Consider the following 5,781-nt stretch of genomic DNA (forward strand, 5'->3'; position numbering starts at 1 on the left):
AGGTTTATTTGTAGCCCAACTCTGTACAAGCCTAGGATTCTGCTTTCCTTCATCCTGAATCCCTTTGGGGTGCACAGCTGGACATGGTCACAGAGGCTGATGGCTTCAGCATCCTTTGTCTACTGACCAGGCAGATTCCTCCACACAGTCTCACCCTTGTTGACTGTACTTCTCTTGGTCTCCTCCTAGAGCTGGCCTCCCTCCTCCACTTCTACTTTCGCTTTTAACTGAAGGTGGTATTTAAGGCGGTGCCTTCATCCATTTTAGTGAAAAAAAAAGTGAAGTCGCTCAGTTGTGTCCGACTCTTTGCGACCCCATGGACTGTAGCCTACCAGGCTCCTCAGTCCATGGAATTTTCCAGGCAAGAGTACTGGAGTGGGTTGCCATTTCCTTCTCCAGGGGATCTTCCCAACCCAGGGATTGAACCTGGGTCTCCCGCATTGTAGGCAGACGCTTTACCGTCTGAGCCACCAGGGATGCGCTCACTTCACTCACTTCATCCATTTTAGAAATTTGTTTCCCTGGGTCTTTCCCTTGTGAGAAACGGAATATTTCCTGACATATCAATAAACAAAGGGTGACTTCTCTGGTGGCTCAGCAGTAATAATTCTGCCTGCAATGCAGGAGATGCAGGTTCAATCCCAGTTTAAGGTCTTGAAGGTCTTGACTTTGGTTCTGTCTCCACCAGCTGTGAAACACTGGGAGGAGCATCTCAGGTAAAGAACGCAAGGAATTACTTCCAACCCTCTTCCCCACACCAATGGAAACATATGTGTCATGCAGAGCTGAGGCAGACTCAGAGTCCACGGCTCTTAATTATTTCTCTGCTGACCACAGTGACTCTCTTTCCAATGCCCTCCTTGATCATTCAGAGTCACCTGCTTTTTCATGCACCGTGGAAGATGTGGATAGCATGGCCCACGGATTTAGAGGGGAAGCCCATGCCACTCACCCACATGGGTTGCTCAGGTCTGAGTCCTGCATGCAGATACAGTCCATGCTAATCTCAGTCTGGTTTGTTGCCCCATTTTCTGATGGTTCATCCACAAAGATCAAGTCAATGGGCTGAACTCATAGATGGGTCTGCCGTAAAGGAAAACAAAAGCGTGTTAGGTTTGGGAATTGGAGTATCCTCTGGAGAAGGAAATGGCAATCCACTCTGATATTCTTGTCTGGGAACTCCCATGGACAGTCCTTGGGGTGGCAAATGAGTCAGACATGACTTAGTGACTAAACAACAGGACAGTCATCAGCAACTGCAACCATCATCTAAGGTGAACTGGTGAGACCTCAGGCAGCTCAGCAGCCATCAGAGGCCAGTTCCTGGGACTGCAGCAGCGTATATCATGGCTACAGTCTGGGCATCACATGGTTAGCTTCTTTCTCTTGGTGGAGGTTTCAGTGTCTACAAGACAGATCGCAGGAGATGGCTCGGAATGTTATCTACAGCTCTTGAGAAGAAACTAAAGTCCTTAACTATGCTTAATGACTAAGCTGATACTGTTCAGTCTTGCTGGACTCTTTCCCTTTGTTTCTGCATTTTCTCAGTTTGCTGATTAAACATGCTCTTTGGCAAAAGTTGTTCCACAGGCTGAGGACATGGGAGGCAAGGACCATAGGGTCCTGCTCTCTTTCAAAAGGAATGATTTCATGCACCTACACTCTTTCACCATCTCATGCCTACAAAAGCATTAAAGTCCCTAGCCTGAGATATCTAGCTTCCTTTTGTTAACAGATGTCTTCTGTTCTTCCACTTGCCCTTGCTCACAAAACTCCCGTATATCCTCCCCCGCACCCCACCCTCACCTCCTCAGGCAGTTTTCTCAGGGTTGTTTGAGATGCTGCCTCCAAGGCATGAAGTCCTCAGCTTGCCCACAGAATGAAACGTAACTCAACTTTTGGGTTGTGGGTATCTTTTTTGGTAGACACAAGTGTACATGTTATTAAATTTTGGTCTGATTTGCCCCTATTAATCTCTTCTGTGTCAGTTTAACTCTTCAACAGCTAGAAGAACCTAGAATGGTAGGAGGAATGTTTTTGTTCACCAGCAACTCCCTGAGAGCTACTTAGTGGAACTCCTGGGGGTGTCTGCTGTTTAGCACAGTGTGGAGAGGCCAAGAATTGTACAGGGACGCTTCTTCCCACAATATGTCTGGGACTAGCAGAGGGAAAGATATTTTTCTGGCTTGCCCCTTTGAGTTCTCTGGTGATTTGAGGGTCCTCTCCGACTGTGAGGATGTCTCACTGGTTAAAAGCTGATAGATTGTTGTGAATGCATGGCAATTAAAACTGGATAAAATCATTTGTAAACATTATCCTAAAGCAGGCTGTCCAAGCTGTGGGTGGCTCTTTTGAAGGCATTGGATTGCCATCAGAGTGTAGAGATTTGTTACTCTGTACTCAAGTGTTCTCATCACTATCTCAGTTTTGTTTTGGAATTTTCTGTGAGCTTTTTATTTCAGTTTTTTTTTAAAACTCTGATTCTGGAAGGGTTGTATGAGATGGGAAGTTGGCAGACTTTGTGCCCTCTAATGTAGGAAATAGTGAGGAGAAAATAGGAATTTCTCTTGCATAGTCTCTCAGATCAGGAATGACTGGCAATACAGTCGTCCAGTGATGAGAGGTCTGCTGTCAAACATTCCGGTTGCTGAGATCAGTGACAAGCGCATTTCGGTCGCTGAGATCAGTGGCAAGCGCATTTCGGTCGCTGAGATCAGTGGCAAGCGCAGCGCCTCGTGAGTGTGTAGGTGTTAAAGGGGTGCTTCTTTCAGTGCTGCCGAATATTTCCCTTTTGTCTTTGGGTTGTAATTTGCAGTTTATACACCAAAGGCACGATCATATTTTAAAGGCAGAAATAAAACATAAAACTACTGTCACTACGGCGGAAGGATGATCAGAATGGAGCTGCTGTTGCTGAGAGAACTCTCTAAAGTGGGCTTGGCACCCGCCGAGAACGTGAGACTCACGTGCTTCTCGGCCTGGATGGACTCTGACTCAGTTCAGTTCAGTCGCTCAGTCGTGTTTGACTCTTTGCGACCCCATGAACCACAGCACGCCAGGCCTCCCTGTCCATCACCAACTCCCAGAGTTCACCCAAACTCATGTCCATTGAGTCAGTGATGCCATCCAACCATCTCATCCTCTGTCGTCCCCTTCTCCTCCTGCCCTCAATCTTTCCCAGCATCAGGGTCTTTTCAAATGAGTCAGTTCTTTGCATCAGGTGGCCAAAATATTGGAGTTTCAGCTTCAACATCAGCCCTTCCAATGAATACCCAGGACTGATCTCCTTCAGAATGGACTAGTTGGATCTCCTTTGCAGTCCAAGGGACTCTCAAGAGTCTTCTCCAACACCACAGTTCAAAATCATCAATTCTTCTGCACTCAGCTTTCTTTTTTAAAAAATATAAATTTATTTATTTTAATTGGAGGCTAATTACTTTACAATATTGTATTGGTTTTGCCATACATCAACATGAATCCACCACAGGTATACACGTGTTCCCCATCCTGAACCCCCCTCCCTCCTCCCTCCCCGTACCATCCCTCTGGGTCATCCCAGTGCACCAGCCCCAAGCATCCTGTATCATGCATTGAACCTGGACTGGCGATTTGTTTCATATATGATATTATACGTGTTTCAATGCCATTCTCCCAAATCATCCCCCCCTTGCCCTCTCCCACAGAGTCCAAAAAACTGTTCTATACATCTGTGTCTCTTTTGCTGTCTTGCATACAGGGTTATTGTTACCATCTTTCTAAATTCCACATACTTGTGTTAGTATACTGTATTGGTGTTTTTCTTTCTGACTTACTTCACTCTGTATAATAGACTCCAGTTTCATCCACCTCATTAGAACGGAGTCAAATGCATTCTTTTTAATGGCTGAGTAATACTCCATTGTGTACATGTACCACAGCTTTCTTATCCATTCATCTGCTGATGGACATCTAGGTTGCTTCCATCTCCTGGCCATTATAAACAGTGCTGCGATGAACATTGGGATACACGTGTCTCTTTCAATTCTGGTTTCCTCGGTGTGTATGCCCAGTAGTGGGATTGCTGGGTCATAATGCAGTTCTATTTCCAGTTTTTTAAGGAACCTCCACACTGTTCTCCATATGCACTCAGCTTTCATTATAGTCCAGCTCTCACATCCATACATGATTACTGGAGAAACCATAGACTTGATTAGATGGACCTTTGTTGGCAAAATAATGTCTGTTTTTTAAAATGTTGTTTAAGTTGGTCATATCTTTTCTTCCAAGGAGTAAGTGCCTTTTAATTTCATGGCTGCAGTCTCCGTCTGCAGTGACTTTGGAGCCCCCCCCAAAATAAAGCCAGCCACTGTTTCCACTGTTTCTCCATCTATTTGCCATGAAGTGATGGGACCGGATGCCATGAAACATTCACAGCCTAAGAGTTGAGAGCTCCATTCTGTTCTGCTCGGACTTTCAGAATTTCTACCCTGGGCGGGTGGGGGCAGCAGCGCCTCAGGTAACCCTGAGAGAACTTCTCCGGGTTGGTGAGCAGAGGAGTCGGGTTATACAGAAGCCTTGCAAGAAAGGGCAGGCAGTCTAAACGCCAAAGGATCATTGTTAATTACGGAAAACCAGATATCTCAGGCTGAGGAATTTAGCACTTTTGTGTGTTTGGTAAGATGCAGGAGTCTGGGCTCAGTGAACTCATTCCCTCGACGTGCACCTCAGCTCGTCTGAGGCAAGTGTCCTGTCTCCACACCCGGGGCTCCTCAGTGCTCTCCGGGGGAGCGCCTGCCTCTGAAGGCGGCTGGATGGTAGGCGCTCTCCTTCCTGAGTTTCCCGGGCTCCCGGGTTCTCACTGGACGGCTGCAGTCTCTGTTGACCAGGATGTTCTTTGTTTACTGCTTCGGTGGGAAATCGTCCATTTCTCGTGACCTTTGACCACTAATTGTCTTAATGCTGCCTTGACCATCTAGACCATCTGCCCAATGTTCCAGAAGCTCGAAGTACTTATCAAATCCCTTACTCTAAAATAACTCATGGCAGCCTACCTATTAAGGACAAACACTCTCCTTTTCTGCATCGGGGTGGATCATTATTCTTGCCAGACAAGTTTAGCAAGCTTGTAGCTTTTACCTTTGTAAGCCCTTGACTTTTTCTCATCCCCAGAACACTTTTATCTGAAAATGTGTCTCCTAAATTGCAATTCCAAGATCCTAAATACTTTTATTTTTGTAAACCTCGGCCTTTCTTGGTTGACACACATGTGTGAAAATATAAAATAAAAACACCTATTAGTAACTATATGCTCCATCAAAATAAATTTTAGTGGGCTTGAAATGGCATTTTTAACTCAATCTAAGACGTTGGAAAGATACTGATGAATCTTTTAAAAAAATAATTTATCCTTTTTACTCTTCTGTTGACTGCAACAAGGTAACTCTACAATGTGAGAAAGTCTCCCAGGATAAATAGTATATGAAATTTCATATCTGTTCCCCCGGAGTTGGGACTTTGTTGCTCGGTTACTTCCCTTACATATTATAACCTTCATTTTGTGACTATGTTGGATGTGCTCCCTAAGATAGTTTATGAGATTGAATTTTGCAATTTAATGTGATAGGTAAGACAGAATCCTGGTTGTTCTACTTCAGGTAAAAACTTAGGGAGATATTTGGAAAAACAATGCTTCCTTCATACCTATAAATGCAACCTCTCCTGTTTTGTTAGACTCAGGATGGAGAGTCTTGACCCTTCAGGCTGGAGAAGCCTAAGAGAAAAGGGCTTCCTGGGCTTGGCTGG

General features: G+C 45.1%; 1 non-coding gene across 1 annotated transcript; it reads right to left on the bottom strand.

Moving 5' to 3' along the window:
• Positions 1-405: 405 nt before the first annotated feature.
• On the bottom strand, positions 406-477 carry TRNAC-ACA (transfer RNA cysteine (anticodon ACA)). The gene has a single exon. It is a non-coding gene; the product is annotated as a tRNA-Cys (tRNA).
• Between the last annotated feature and the right edge of the window lie 5,304 nt (positions 478-5,781).

This window comes from Capricornis sumatraensis, chromosome 2, assembly GCF_032405125.1.
Source record: "Capricornis sumatraensis isolate serow.1 chromosome 2, serow.2, whole genome shotgun sequence".
Classification (NCBI taxonomy): Eukaryota; Metazoa; Chordata; class Mammalia; order Artiodactyla; family Bovidae; genus Capricornis; species Capricornis sumatraensis.